We start from the raw sequence: 16,673 nt of genomic DNA on the forward strand, positions 1-16,673 counted from the left end.
TATACTTATGAAGGGCTGTTTTGTGACCCAGTATGTGATCTATCTTGGAAAATGTTCCATGTGCACTCGAGAAGAAAGTATATTCTGTTGCTTTGGGATGCAGAGTTCTAAATATATCTGTCAAGTCCATCTGATCCAATGTCTCATTCAGGGCCCTTGTTTCTTTATTGACCGTGTGTCTAGATGATCTATCCATTATTGTAAGTGGAGTGTTAAAATCCCCTGCAATTACCACATTCTTATCAATAAGGTTGCTTATGTTTATGAGTAATTGTTTTATATATTTGGGGGCTCCCGTATTCGGCGCATAGACACTTATAATTGTTAGCTCTTCCTGATGGATAGACCTGTAATTAGTATATAATGCCCTTCTTCATCTCTTGTTACAGCCTTTAATTTAAAGTCTAGTTTGTCTGATATAAGTATGGCTACTCCAGCTTTCTTTTGACTTCCAGTAGCATGATAAATAGTTCTCCATCCCCTCACTCTCAACCTGAAGGTGTCCTCAGGTCTAAAATGAGTCTCTTGTAGACAGCAAATAGATGGGTCTTGTTTTCTTTTATCCATTCTGATACCCTATGTCTTTTGGTTGGCGCATTTAGTCCATTTACATTCAGTATTATTATTGAAAGATATGGGTTTAGAGTCATTGTGATGTCTGTATGATTTATGCTTGTAGTGATGTCTCTGGTACTTTGTCTCACAGGATCCCCCTTAGGATCTCTTGTAGGGCTGGTTTAGTGGTGACGAATTCCTTCAGTTTTTGTTTGTTTGGGAAGACCTTTATCTCTCCTTCTATTCTAAATGACAGACTTGCTGGATAAAGGATTCTCGGCTGCATATTTTTTTCTGTTCATCACATGGAAGATCTCCTGCCATTCCTTTCTGGCCTGCCAAGTTTCAGAAGATCAGTCACGAGTCTTATAGGTCTCCCTTTATATGTTAGGGCACGTTTATCCCTTGCTGCTTTCAGAATTTTCTCTTTGTCCTTGTATTTTGCCAGTTCACTATGATATGTCGTGCAGAAGATCGATTCAAGTTACGTCTGAAGGGAGTTCTCTGTGCCTCTTGGATTTCAATGCCTTTTTCCTTCCCCAGATACAGGAAGTTCTCAGCTATGATTTCTTCCAAGTACACCTTCAGCACCTTTCCCTCTCTCTTCCTCCTCTGGAATACCAATTATGCGTAGATTATTTCTCTTTAGTGCATCTCTTAGTTCTCTAATTTTTCCCTCATACTCCTGGATTTTTTTCTCTTTTTCTCAGCTTCCTCTTTTTCCATAATTTTATGTTCTAGTTCACCTATTCTCTCCTCTGCCTCTTCAATCCGAGCTGTGGTCGTTTCCATTTTATTTTGCAGCTCGTTTATAGCATTTTTTAGCTCCTCCTGACTATTCCTTAGTCCCTTGATCTCTGTAGCAATAGATTCTGTGCTGTCCTCTATACTGTTTTCAAGCCCAGCGATTAATTTTATGACTATTATTCTAAATTCATTTTCTGTTATATCGTTTAAATCCTTTTTGATCAGTTCATTAGCTGTTGTTATTTTCTGGAGATTCTTTTGAGGGGAATTCTTCCGTTTGGTCATTTTGGATAGTCCCTGGAGTGGTGCGGGACTGCAGGGCACTTCCCCTGTGCTGTCTTGAATAACTTGCACTGGTGGGTGGGGCCGCAGTCAGACCTGATGTCTGCTGCCTGCCCACCGCTGGGGCCACAGTTAGACTGGTGTGTACCTTCTCTTCTTCTCTCCTAGGGGCAGGATTCACTGTGGGGTGGTGTGGCCCATCTGGGCTACTTGCACACTGCCAGGCTTGTGGTGCTGGGGATCTGGCGTATTAGCTGGGGTGGGTAGGCAAGGTGCACGGTGGGGGGGCAGGGGGCAGGCTTAGCTCACTTCTCCTTAGGTGATCCACTTCAGGAGGGGCCCGGTGGCGGCGGGAGGGAGTCAGACCCGCTGCCGGAGGGGTGGCTCCACAGAAGCACAGCGTTGGGTGTTTGCACGGTGCGAGCAAGTTCCCTGGCAGGAACTGGTTCCCTTTGGGATTTGGGCTGGGGGATAGGCGAGGGAGATGGCGCTGGCGAGCGCCTTTGTTCCCCGCCAAGCCGAGCTCTGTCGTCCGGGGCTCAACAACTCTCCCTCCCATTGTCTTCCAGCCTTCCCTCTCTCCGAGCAGAGCTGTTAACTTACAACCTTCCAGATGTTAAGTCCCGCTTGCTGTCCAAACACACTCCGTCCGCCCCGCCGCTTTTGCCAGCCGGACTCGAGGGCTCTGCTTGGCTGGTGGGCCGCCCCTCCACCCCGGCTCCCTCCCGCCAGTCCGTGGAGCGCGCACCGCCTCTCCGCCCTTCCTAGTCTCTTCCGTGGGCCTCTCCTCTGCGCCTGGCTCCGGAGACTCCGTTCTGCTGGTGATCTGGTGGTTTTCTGGGTTATTTAAGCAGGTGTAGGTGGAATCTAAGTGACCAGCAGGACGTGGTGAGGCCAGCGTCCTCCTACACCGCCATCTTCCTTATTGGGTAGATTCTAAAAGTTAACGTAGGTTATATGCTTAAAACAGCCTGGATGATAGTAAATTATGAATGCGTGTGTGTGCGTGTCTTGCTATTATTAGTTTACTTGAAGTTCATCAAAGAGAATGTAATAGGTCTTGTTTCTTTTTTGCATATGCTGTTTTCTATGCCTAGAATCACCCACTCCCCCTTTATCTGACTTACCCTCTCTCTTCTGAACTCCTGCTCTGATGCCAGCCTTTCAAGGGAACCCTCACTGTCTGCCCCTGCTCCAGGCTGGACGAGTTACCTGTCCTATGTGCTCCTATAGTACCTGGATCATAATATTCATTACACCAGATATGGGACCAAGGCATTTGTGGTTTTGAAGAATTTTAAGTGACCTAAAGGGCTATGATGTTTAGTAATTTGTAGTGGGGTTAATTATATATATCATACGACTATTAGGATTAAATAAGGTACAGCATACGTTTGGGGATTCAGAAGCTCTCAGGATATATCCATTCCCAAAGTCAAGTTTCTACCATATTTTAGTTTTCTATTTCTTTGTATTGTTTCTCATATTAAATTTGGGGTTCCTGAATGGACAGATTGTTTTATCTCTATCCCTAGTGCCTTATATGTACAAGAAACTTAACTAATATTTGCTGAGTGAATGTGTAAAAGAATGAATTTTTATGTATCTCAAAACTGACTTGGCCCTTAAGCCATAATTTTGAGGTGCTGAGCCATTTCCCCAGGGAAGAGCACACATGGCTAACTGCAAAATTTCAGATGGTTTGAGTTACAAACCTTTGCCCTAGAAGATAGTTTCCTATTTATTCAGGAAGAAAGGAGAAGATAATACATTTTTTAATACTAACTACTCTAGAGATAGATGGCTAATATAGTTAAAGGACTCATCTGAATTCAACATTTTAAATGGAATATACTAACCTCTTTTGTCTTTGCCCAGCAACTTCTTGGAGAAGATAAAATGATTCACACATTTTCAACAGAAGCAGATTTGGATCATAATTTAGTAAACGTGAGGAAAGTCAGTTATATGTATAGGTGTTGGAAGGATGATTTGGGCATAGAGAAATCTTCGCCACCCCTGCTCCCACCCAAGTAGTTAACAGATGCCTTCTGCGCTGTCTACAATTCCTTTCATTAGCTACTTTTACTGACCCATCTTCAGTGGTGTATCTGAGAGGGTTAATTCATTTAGGCACTAATGCCTGAAGGAAAGGCATAGCCAGCCAAGTTGGCTGATGACAATGGAGTGCTTAGGTCAGGACATGGAAGGGTGAATCCTAGCAGAGAGCATTTATTTTGGGGACCGGCATGAGGGCTCGGTAAACAAACGTCATCTCCTTTAGGGTAAAGGTAGGCTTTAAAACTGCATGAGGAAAGATGAGATCCTTTGATTAATAACTCTTTCAAGACCCTTCTTAAATGTTCTTCCTAAAAGTCAGGCTTTGTGGTTCTTGGTGGTACAGAGCATATACCTGATATGACTGAGAGATGACTGTGGCTTAAATGTATAGGCATATTCTGAAGACCCAGAAGCTTTCCAGAGCACATCCCGATCAGTGATAATTAGATCCGGACCAAGATTGGGGTGGAGTGGAGAGCAGGGGGAGGTTGGGGGAAGCCACACGCATGTCCCACCCCCCACCATCCTGAGAATCACCGTATATAAGAGGTGCAGCGTGTGGTAGTGAGGTATTCACACAAAGAATACGAAGACTAGGGAAAATGGTGGAGAACTGTGAGCTACATTAAGGTCCATTTGCTTCATTTACAGATAAGGAATCCGGCCCGAGGTATTACAGAATTGGCTTTTCTGCCACACCAGGCATCTCTCCAGACCTTATTTTATACCCCAAGACTTATACACTGCAAAATGCTTTTTGGCATACAAGGTCCTTTTTTTTTTTTTTTTTTTTTTAAGTAACTAAGTCTTCTGATGGGTTTCATGACAGACCTACTGTACTATGTACTATGAAAAAAGAAAAATAAATGGGAACAACGAAGAATAGGAGTAATTCTTAAAGTGATGTGGAAGTAGCTGGTATTCTGAACAAATACTGAGCAAACAGTACTGGAATGATTTAATGCAGTTTAGTAATACTGTCTGAAATAGTATCCATTTCATTAAGCCATGGGATTCAGAGTTGACTCTCCAGGCTGGTAATTTTTCTAGGAACCAGATGAAATCATTCAATGTAATTTGGGGAGACAGTACTGTATATTTTATAGAGAGCTTAGGAATTAATTCAGAAACTGCTCTTACAGTTCTGGCATACTCCATGTATGAACAGTTCTTTCTAATCCCATCTTCCCTGGGTAGTTTATGTGGAGGTCAAGAGGTCACCCTGGGCTGTAGCTGGTTCAATATTTTTGTTACGTAAAATGACATTCAGTATTTGTGTTTTTCCTAATAGGGCTTGTGTTCACTTGAACGACTCATGCAGAATTGCTTCATCGCGTGAAGGACCTCGCTGTTTGATTTCCCTCCTACTACTTTTCCTTTACATCACACACCGAGAAAGTCATGAGCAAAAATCGTCACTCTCTGAGGGTAGAAACTACCATGATTCACAAAGACAAGAAGTAAGTTTCCTGTCATCACAAGATGACTCAGGTTAGTAGCTTTTGTTATTGCAATTCAAATAACATGAGGGTGTAGGGCACTATGCAAACCTAATTAGGCCCCGTGTCTCTACTTTTAAATTTATGATGATGTGATATAAAGGAAGCTGGAGTTTATTTTTGCACTAGGCAATAAAAACCAGTTTGAAAATAGTTGTACAGGGTAAGTTAAAATTGCAAGAATATATTTAGTATTTTTTTACAGAGGAAAATGCTTTTCTCGTAAAGAGCGTTATTAAATGATCATTTTTATCATAGAAAAGTTTGCAAGCTGTACTTGGAGGTAATATGTAGATGTTAAGTTTTAAGGATTGTGGATTAAAAGGTTAAAAAAAACAAACCACAAACACTCATGTATTTTTTTATAATCAAGTCTTTGAACTGTCCTGACCAACTTGTGTTGTTGTGTTAGAATTGCAGTTTGAGGGGCGCCTGGGTGGCTCAGTCGGTTAAACGGCTGACTTCGGCTCAGGTCATGATCTCGCGGTCCGTGAGTTCGAGCCCCGCATGGGGCTCTGTGCTGACAGCTCAGAGCCTGGAGCCTGTTTCGGATTCTGTGTCTCCCTCTCTCTGACCCTCCCCCGTTCATGCTCTGTCTCTGTCTCAAAAATAAATAAATATTAAAAAAAAAATAATTGCAGTTTGAGTAGGTCTTTGAAATTTAAAGCAGCATTGTGTTCTCTTTTTTAATATTGTGTCTTCTGTGGGATTTAGAAATAGGAGAACAATTTAAATGCTTACGCTTGCTTTTAGTTACAAAAATGTGACTTCTGCATGCCTACGGTAGGTCTGTCAAACAAGGGTCTACCAGGACAGGAAATCCTGAAATAGAAAACACAACTGGGAAAGCTCGGTCTTAGCCCTGTTTCCTCCCAGTGCCTGTTGCCCCCTGCAGGGCATTTATGATTTCTGATCAAAGACTTGAGCACCTGTTTGTCTGGAGTAAAGTATTGTTGTCTTGCAGAAGGAGTGAAGGAAAGAGCTTAATGATACATTGATTCTACGGTTAATATTGAGTGTCTGCTCTGTGCTGAGCATTATCCCAAGCACTCTGTGATATACACAAGAGGTCATGTTCTAGTTCCTGCCCTCCAAGAGCTTCTAATCTAGTTGGGCACATATACAAAGCTGAGAGTTCAAGATGGTATCAGGAGAAATGTCCTAAGAGTGACAGAGATAATAAATATGCAGAACACAGAAAGAGTGGGGGAGCTGGTTTATACCTATGGCTCTCCATGAAGTCTTTATGGAGGCGGAAAAAGCTTGCTAGACATTGAAGGCCAGGTAAGATTTTGGAAGGGGACGTTGATAGAGCATTTCAGATGACAGAGAACAGACTGTTGGCTTTAGCAAAGACCTGAACGAGGAGCTCTTTTAAGACCCACTCAGGGAAGGGCGAGTAGAGGTCTTTGGGTAGAATCCGAGAATTTGAGATATGGTAGCACCAAGATATAAGATCTGGGAACACAGACTGGGACCTGGTCATGGAGGGCTTTGAATGCCAGACTAAGGAGTGCAAGATTTTTCCTACAGAAAGCAGAGGCCCCTGAAAAGTTTTCAACAGGGAGGGGATATTATTAAATGGCCATTATTAGAAAATTATCCAGCATTGGCAGGAAACAGAGATTCTAAACTGCTTTTCTTGGGTTCATGGAGGGAAAACGACAAGCTGCAGCCATGAAGCCAGGAGTAACACATATGCTGGGTGGTCCCTGCAGCCACCTCTTACTACAAGAGCACAAAGTGTCGCCAGCAAGTTAATGAGGAGGAGGGGTGCAACTCCCAGTGTTATGGACACCTGAGATGAGGCGGGGGAAGGCAAGGGGGACAGAGAGACCGGAAGGTTGTAACAGCAACTCATATACTAGGTTGTGGCAGAACAAAACAGAAAGGCAGGAGACGGCAAAGATGGCGGGACTACTGCACCCGTGATCTTCTCTAGGCTAGCATGGTTCCCACAGGACGCTGCCATCCCAGTGTCCCCAGTGCCCCAGGGCTCCGACAAGGGTCTCTGCATCTGTTTGTGGCAAGTCCTGTCGGAACACCGGTGACCACGGTGCATCTCCTCCACTGTGGCACCCCGAGGTGCATGTTGTGGTCGCAAAGACACGTTCAAGTCCGTAACGAAGTCCCTTGGCAGCAAACGTCAAAACAAACTCTCCCTCAGGCACAAAGGACGGATTTGTTGGGAGTGTACTGAGTAGCTGATAGAAGAAAGAGCTGCAAACCAAACCTCAGGAAAGGCAGCCCTTGGAAGAAACCCCGAGAATCTTTCCTTTAGGCTTGTGCCCTAAGTGATTGGGCTCCGACTACCTCTTATCAGTTTCCCAGGGGAGAGAGAATGACTGTCCTAGATCGCATCACATGTCCACCCCTGGTGTATGTGACCAGCGGACCCCACCATCACTTGGAATCTGAGAGAGGGGCAGTTTCTCAAAGGAAGAAAGGATAAGCATAAGTTTTTAAAAGTATTTAACCTCTAGGGGCGCCTGGGTGGCTCAGTCAGTTGAGCATCTGACTTCGGCTCAGGTCACGATCTTGCGGTTGGTGGGTTCGAGCCCTGTGTGGGGCTCTGTGCTGACAGCTCAGAGCCTGGAGCCTGCTTCAGATTCTGTGTCTCCCTCTCTCTCTGCCCCTCCCCTGCTACTACTCTCTCAAAAATAAATGAAACATTAAAAAAAAAAGAATTTAACCTTCTAAAAGTTCTGGGATTTCAAATAATGGTCATAAGTTCATGGCTTCAGGCTTGGGGAGAAATCAGCTCTTTTGCAGAATCTCAGATTCCCAATATTATTTTTCCACAACTACCTCTGGCAGACCCTCAGCTCTTCCAAACTAAAGTTTTACCATTAAAACAGACAGACAAATAAACAAGTATTAACCAGAAAATTACCTCCAGCAATCCCTTCATGCTTTAGGGTCCACACATTAGTGTCCTTTCTCCCTCCCACTCTCCTTTTTTTTCCTTTGGTAGCAGTCCATTCTTCAAACACATCAAGTGGCCTGAAGCGATTTGATTTTTATGCCCTAGTGGTATTAGAAACAGGGCCTTAAGAAACATAGTGCCGTGCCCAGCTTTGGGTGATCTTTGAATTGATGCTTCTTGTAAGTGCACTTTAACTGAGTTCTAGGGTGGCTACCCCCACTTCTAGTGCACTCATTTGGGGAAGTGTTACTTTACATACAAGCAGGGCTCACGATTTCCTTTTTAACAATTTCCAGTTACACTGGAAATGAACATAATATATTAAACGCCAACGTAATACAATTCCAGACTTCTAGAGCAAGGGTTTTTAAGCTTCTTTGGCATTATTTTGAACGTTAATTTTTTAAAACAAGGGTCTAAGCAAATCTCAGTAACAAGTTGTCAGAGTCTAACTTCTATGATTAATGGTAATACATTCTATGAACAATAAATATTAGAATGTATTAACTTGGTTCTGAGCCCTAATTGAAATAGATATAAAATTAATAAAAACATAAAATTCCATATTCTCTCTCTTTCCTATTTTTGTTTTTAATTTTTTTTAATGTTTATTCATTTTCTGAGAGACAGAGAGAGACAGAGCATGAGCAGGAAAGGGGCAGAGAGAAGGAGACACAGAATCCGAAGCAGGCTCCAGGCTCTGAGCTGTCAGCACAAAGCCCGATGCGGGGCTCGAACTCACCAACTGAGAGATCGTGACCTGAGCCAAAGTCAGACGCTCAACCGACTGAGCCACCCAGGCACCCCTCTTCTTTCTTATCTTTATCACTATAAAATTGGAACTCTTAGATCTTTGTCTACTTTTCCTCCTTTCCATGTCTTGATTCTTTTGTATTAACCTATAGGAAGCACATGGTCATCATTTGATATATATTTGTCTTCCTTTTTCTTCTCTTTTTCTCTTCCCCTAGTGCCTTTCTCCTTTTCCTTGTCATTCCGTGTTTCTCCTTTAAAAAGAAAAACCATATTGGCACATATTTCTGGCTCCTTTCTTTGTTTTGAGGGAGAACCCTGTTTCTTCTCTTACGTATGCGTTGTTCAGGAGATTAACTGTCCAAGTATCAGGCTCCAAATTGCTGTTTCCTTGGTTCCAAGGCTTATAAATATTGTGAAATCATTCAGAAAGATTTTATTCTCCAATAAGCTCAGCAGGTTTTTCCAATAAGTGTACTCACAGACAGCCACATAAACAACTGGCTAAACATTCCAGCTGATCGACATAGGAGTAATAAATCAGGGAATTTCAGTTTGTCCAAACATTTCTAACAAAGTACTGAAGTAGCTGAGAAGTATGCTAATGACTGACAGTCACAACAGAACGAGGTAATTAGAGAATGATGGTAAGTAAGAATAGGACCCACACACTGTTATAAGCTGAGGATAAGGCAGCATCCTTCCTGGATTCTTTACATAATTTCTGTTCCCATCCATTTATTGAGATCTCTAATCCTCATGTATCAATTAGTTGTGACTTGGAGGCTGTAGCTAACATAATTCATCCTTAATTTCACATCGAATATTTAGAGAAAGCTATTCAGTATCTAGTAAACACACGAATCTAATGTTGGTAAAATGAGTTTCTTTTCTTGAGTGGACCAATGGGGTCACTGACCTGCTGCCGTAATATCACATCTTTTCGAAGAGCAAATATACTTTTTTTTCACTGGTTACTGGATAATATGACATCAGACATCATCTTAAATTATTAAGAAATCCTCAGTTAATTTCCCTATACCGTCTCCATAAGGGTTGCCAGCAAGGTGTTTGTGAATCAGAATTATTGTGTGGGTTGTTGAGGTCATAGTGCTTGGGTTCACATTGCAAGCACTGGGTTTATCTGTGTTTCTTTAGGTCTTTTTTATGTTCTTCAATAAAGTTTTATAATTTTATTCCAAGAAAAAAGAGAACAGAAATCCTCAGTTAAATTTCTTCTGAGCTAAAAACACGCCCCACAGTTTTTTGTACATACTATTACATAATCTAATTTCATGGGGATACTGCCTTGAAATAAAATCCCCACTCATCTTTGAACCTAGTGATCTCCAGTTTCTAGGTGTCCCCAAGAAGGCACTAAATGAATGGCATTCATTCATCCTGGGAGTGGCAGGACACAGCTGAGAAAGAATACTCTGCTCAGCTTTGAGTTTTAAAATGCTTTAAAGTACATAGTAAGACAACTGTCTGAAAGTGAAAGGGTTTTCTTAAATTGAAATATAGAGAAAAGTACATGTAAGTGTACACAAAATAAGCACACTTGTGTAACCAGAACCCAGATCAAGAAATAGAATATTATCCGCACCCCAGGACAGTTCTCCCATGCTCCTTTGCAATTACTACACCTCCTGGTAACCATTATCCCACTTCTAATGGCAAAGATTTGTTTTACCTGGTTTTGTACTTTCCATAAATGGAATCCTACACTTGATACTCTTTGTGTCTTTCTCTTTTAACATTACATTTATGAGATTGATCCATCTCATTGCATATAGTCACAGACTTTTCATTCTTGTTGCTCTACAATATTTCATTTCATGAATCCATTACAATTTATTTGATCATTCTACTGATATTAGCCACAGGATATGCATAGGTTTGGCTTTGGTTGTCACTTGCCAAGTAATCTTCCAAACAAGCTGACACGGTTTACACTTTTACTAGCAGCACATTCTAATTCTGGCAGCCCCATGTTCTCACCAACACTTCATATTCTCATTTTTCTTCATATTAGCCATTCTCTCATGTAAGTGTCACACTGCGGTTTTATTCTGCAACTGCCTGTTATGAATGAAGATGAGAACTTTTTCATGTGTTTCCTGCCCATCTCCTGCCCACTGTGAAGTTCTGGGTGGGGGGGAGGGTTGCCCATGTTTATATTGATTTATTATCGGTCTCTTGATTAATGATGTGGAAGAATTCTTTGTATTCTGGAAACAAGTCCTTCGTCAGATGTACGTACTGTGACTATCTTCTCACATCCTGTGGGTTGAATTTTCACTCTCCTACTAATGTCTTAGTTTTAATATAGTCTAACTTATTTATTTTCCCTTTTATGGTTAGTGCTTTCAAGGACCTGTTCAAGAAATCTTAACCTACCTCAAGATTCTATAGATGTTCTCTCTCTTCTTCTAAAAGCTGTATTGTTTTACCTCATAGCAAGAGGCTTTAATTCAGAAATATACTCAGTAGGTATTTTGAGATGGAATTAAATAAGAAAAAAAAAAACAAAAACAAGTGTGTTTTCCATTGAGCCAAAACATGGAACACTGACTGCAGAGAAAATAACGATGCAGAAAGAAACTCAGGATAAAATGTAACAGAAGTTCCCGTCACAAACAAAAGACAAATCCCTTCTGGTGATTGGGCCATGAGTTTAGAGGCTATTAACTCAGTCTCTGAGCTGACTTTCCAGGAATGGTTACTATAGACACTGTTCTGACGATACGCAGCTATAGTGACTCCTCCCTAGGGACAAGGAGCCACTCCTGGGGATAAAACAAGGTCTCTCAGCGTTCCCTGTGTTCTCTGTAGGTCAAGTGCAATGTCTCATCTCCTTGATGAGATGCTAGGAAAATCTTTTCTCGTGAAGCCTTTTCAACTCCTCTGAATATTTTTACTGTTTATACATTTGTGTGGTACGTGTATAGTCTGACAACAATCGCTAGAAGTATTTCATCTTTTGGTGCTCACATTAAATCTCAAGGTTGCGTTTGGAATTGAGGGTATTGGACATATGTCTCAGTGTGCACCCATACATCCCAGTTTCTTTACCCAGAAACATGGCATTAAGAAAAACGCAAAGGTGGGAGGGATGGCTTACAGAGGGGCGCAAGTAAACTGTGTGGGTGATGGCTATATTCATTATCATAATTGTCTCATGGTGCCCAAGGTATGTCCATCTAAAACTTACCAAATTGCACACGTTAAATATGTGCAGTTAATCATATGTCAGTTGTACCTAAACTGTTAAAAATAAAATAAAAAAAATATATAGTTTATTTGGCTGGAGTTTCATTTTCCATTTACTCATTAAATGTGGTTAGACCTGTTATATTTAAATCTAGTGCTAAGCAAAGATGTATATTTAACGTTGTTTCTTTAGTAGTTCAGAATCTGGTAGAGTTACTTAAGTCATTATAATACTTGGTAGACTATGAAACACATCGATTTAGGGATGAAGGAAATTACATTTATTTGAGAAGTTTGGAGAAAACCACAGGCAAAAGTCACTTCTTGGCTCAAAATATTAAATTAAGTTTTAAAAAGTGGGATATAGTACTATATCCTGTTTTCTCCCAATTTTGTTACATCTATAGTAAAGCGGAAAATGTTAACGTGTATGAAGAAAAAAGTAGGATAGACTCACATAGTCACAAGGTCCCTTTTAATAGCATAGGATTGATAGTCTTTGTTTTATCATTACCTATTCAGCATTTATGATGAGCTGTTTATTCCCCTCCTTTTTGGCTTAAAACACACATCCTGTCTGTCCATTAAGAGAAATCGCTCGGGGGGGGGGGGGGGGCAGGGGGCGGTGTCCTACATCACTATTTCCATGATTTTGCAGAGACACGGAAAAGGGTACTGGAGCTATAGGCCAGCTCATAAAGCTTCTCCCCAGGTGTAATCCACATCTTTTCTGATATTTAATGGTCAAAACAAGACACATGGCTTTGCCTGAATGAAGTTAAGTGGGGAAGTGCTATCCTGATCACATGCCCAGAACAGGACATCTAAACATGTGTGACTTCTTAATGATGACCCGGTGGCTAGAAGAATTGCTGATGTCCTTCTCTTTGTACCTCTCTCCATGGGAAATACATCAAGGCACTGACCTCTTTTGTTAGTTTCCTATCACTTTCTCTCCTCTCTTCCATTTTCTAAGGACTACAAACTAGAACAGAAAAAGAAAGCTCTTGGTAGAAGTAATGCTGAACTAGAGAGGACTCTTGTGCTGGCCAGGTCAGAAACCCAACAAGAGTAAGCACAAAGGGGAACAGACTGACCTTGAGTTGGGTAGGAGGAGTAGCCCCCAGGACTGCAGGAACCAAAGTTTCCGGGAACAGAACCAGGATTTTATGCTTGCCACGATTCTTTTTCCCACCGCATTGGTCTCTCATCTATTCACTTTGCCTCACTTCATTCTCTTCTACCTAAAGACAGATCTTTGCTATGTGGGGAAAGTTAGCCACTGGCAGCCCGACCTTCACATCTTTACAGCTCTGTGATGCCAGAGGTGGGGCCACTTGTTCTTTAGCTCCACACGGAGCTATCTCAAGGAAGGACTCTGATTGGCTCACCTTGCATCGCCTTGAACCAATGATTGTGTCCCGGGATAGAGATACCATGATTGGCCAGGCCTGGGTCCCCTGCTCATCCAGGGAGGACAAGATACCAATTATCGGAAGAAAGGGGGTTGTGACAAAATAATAGCTACTCTAAAAGATATGCCTAGAGGGATCTTTTAAAATTATAAAACCAGGGGTGGCGGGGTGGCTCAGTTGGTTAAGCCTTGGACTCTTGATTTTGGCTAAGGTCATGATCTCACCGTCATTGGAGGACGCCCAGAGTCAGTCTCTGTACTGGGCATGGAGCCTGCTTAATATTCTTTCTTTATTTCTCTCCCTCCCTCCCTCCCTCTGCCCCTCCCTTACATGTGTGCACTCTCTAAAAAAAAAAAAAATTAAAAATTAAAACAAATTTTAAAAATTGTAAATCCAATCATGTTACCTACCTCCCCCAACCCATCTACCAACTTAAAACTATTTTCTACTTTCCATTGCACTTAAAATAAAATCTAAATTAGTGCTTTGAATTTTCAGTGTATTACTACATCTGACTTCTCCTTACCTTTCAAATTATTTTCCCTTCTCTCATGACTCACCAACAAGGCATCTGCTAGCTACAAGGGCCTAGAATTTGACAGCCCACAGGTTAAAAAGCCTGGCTAAACCTAACCCTATCTCCCTAGCTTCACCCTGAACCCCATTCGTATTTTATAGTACCAACCTCACTAGCTTAATCACATGATCTAATCCACAAGGAATTTGCTTAGATGCATAAAATTCATATGGAAAATATTGCAGGAAATTTAAATCCAGTGTTAAAAATGTCACCTTGGATAGCCCCAGCTCCACAAATCAGTTTCACAGCTAACCATTCTGCAGTATATACTCTTAACTGTAAAATACAATAAAAACAAAGTGGACTTATATTGTTCACACACTTTAAAAGAGCTCCTTGTTTACGGTAGAGGCCAGGCAGTTTGGGAGAGGATGTAGTGAAAGGTCTCCAAGGGGTACTGTTCAGATACTACAAATTCTGATCTTGCAGGTAGAGCCAGATTGAAGATAATTGTGTTTATGTTGACTGCCAATTACCATGTGCAAGTAAAAGAAAGTAAAATTTATTTGTTTTAGGGTTCCTCCAAATTGTATTGCCAGATCTGATTCCTTGAGGGAAAAAAAAATTTAAGCAGACGTAAGTCTACTGAGATGTTGATTAAAAAGAAAAGCGCTCAGTGTTTGGGTTTTTCTGGTGTGTAGGCAGTTATAGCCGGCCATATGTTTACTTTGTAAATTCCAGTTGAGGGTGCAATATAAGCTGTTTCAGTTTGGGTGGAAGTTTTGTCAGACCTCACAAATGAGATTTGTACTCTGTTAGGAGTTTGCCAGATTTTCTGCAGGGGCTGTGGGCAGCCCGTAGTAATTAAGGATAGTCTACTGCTCATTTGTTTTCTTAAGAGTCAATCCTGAAAAGCTCTTCCTTGCCATAGAATGGATGATGGAATTGAAATATCATCATTTGGTGATAATTATAGTAATAACTGTTTGGGGCAAGCATCACCAATGGATACGATGCTACAACTGGTGGATGAGAGTATGAGAAACAGGATATTTATGTTGTCTCAAAGTATCTCTTCACAAGATATTTCTTTCTTTCTTTTTTTAATGTTTATTTTGAGAAAGAGAGAGAGACAAGTAGGGAGGGGCAGAGAGAGAATCCCAAGCAGTCTCTGCTATCTCGGTGCAGAGCCCTATGCGGGGCTCAAACTCACGAACTGTGAGATCAATGACCTGAGCTGAAATCAAGAGTCAGATGCTTAACCGACTGAGCCACCCAGGCACCCCTCTCCACAGGAGATTTCTTAAATGCAAAGGAGGGTAAGAAGGGAGGTACTTTGCAATAACTAATCAGATACCATCTTGCTCAAGCGCTTTCTACTTTCCAGGGTGGGACTGGTGAGGGGGACGGAGGGTGGGGAGCGGGACACACAGGCTGTCTGCTGTCTAGAGACTGTACCCCTCTCTTGTCACTCTTTCATCTTCAAGCTTGTGAGTGTATCTCTTCCCACACTCCCCAGGGTCACTCCCTTTTCTACCAAACCCAGTGCCACCCTCTGGACTCAGGATTAGTCAGTTCTGCTTGTGTTTGTTCATTATTGAGTATCTGCCGTGTGCAAACTCTGGCAGATTCGGCATTAAATAAGGCGAGCCCTTGAACTCTAGCATCTTCCAGCCAGTGCTAGAGGCAAATATCCAATCAATGATTATAGCCCTTTGTGTCGGTGGCAGCGTGCACGGGATGCACGGGAGTAAAAGGGGCAGGAGCAAACTAGCTGATACGCACCAGTGGGGCCAAATGGGTTCTTAAATGATTGAAAATACTTTCATATTGATTGGTAAAAAGCTACAAGCTGAGCCCCTGGCCACTTCCCTGGGATACTCTTCACTCACATGCCACAAGAGAATAATTCAAAGATTAAACCTAACCCAGCAGGGGCCTCTAAGACTGCTCTTTCATTTTCTCACTCCTTTCTGACTTCCTGATCCTGCATGAGAGGTCAGAGAAGGCTTTCTGCAAGAGGTGATGCTTGTGTCAAGAACGAACGGAAGTTAGCCAGGCAAAGCATAAGTGTCCATTCAGGCCCCTGGATGAGAGACAGTGTGTCGCGTCTGAGCAACCATGGGGCACTGAGCAATACAGCCTCATCTGATGCTAGGGAAGGGCGGTGAGAAATAGCTTTAAGAGATAAGTTGAGGCCAGATCAGAAAGAGCCTTGTATGCCCTACTAAGACACCTGAACTTGACTGGACAAGCTATAAAATGCCTTTGGAGAAATCTAAGATGGAAAACAACATTATTAGATTTCTGTTTTAGGAAATGTTACAGTTGTGGATAGTTCCTTCCATAAGTGAAGGAAAGGGATTGAGGGGCAACCAAAATCTGTCCCCCCAAAATCTGTTTACGGCTATGAAAGTAATTCAGACAAGAGGCGAGCACCTTTTCTAAAGCTGGATCAGTAGGGAGATTGAGAAATGGTTAGCATCCAAAGACGTTAAAAAGGTCAAATCAATAGGGCTTTGTGATTGGATTGGAGTGATGAGCTACCTGTTATAAAATTTTAAAACTTCTGTAGCATTAAATAGAATGATTTTATCCAGGGTGAACCATTTGGTGAACCTTTTGTATATGCTTTCAGAATTAAGAATTGATCTTGTACAGGAACTTACACTGACTGGCTCATTTCCAAACCATTATTTTCT

General features: G+C 41.8%; 1 protein-coding gene across 2 annotated transcripts in view; it reads left to right on the plus strand.

Annotated features, from left to right (window-relative positions):
• The window catches only part of TRMT9B (tRNA methyltransferase 9B (putative)), a 71,361-nt gene that overhangs the window by 40,444 nt on the left and 14,244 nt on the right, over nt 1-16,673 (plus strand). For both annotated transcript variants that reach the window (XM_047091470.1, XM_047091471.1), the window contains exon 2: nt 4,937-5,136. The gene's annotated coding sequence lies outside the window, so the exon portion shown is untranslated. The remainder of the gene's footprint in view (nt 1-4,936; nt 5,137-16,673) is intronic.

Source organism: Lynx rufus, unplaced genomic scaffold, assembly GCF_022079265.1.
Source record: "Lynx rufus isolate CCGP_SWC_20201006 ecotype Redwood Valley unplaced genomic scaffold, mLynRuf1.p SCAF_3, whole genome shotgun sequence".
NCBI classification, from domain to species: domain Eukaryota; kingdom Metazoa; phylum Chordata; class Mammalia; order Carnivora; family Felidae; genus Lynx; species Lynx rufus.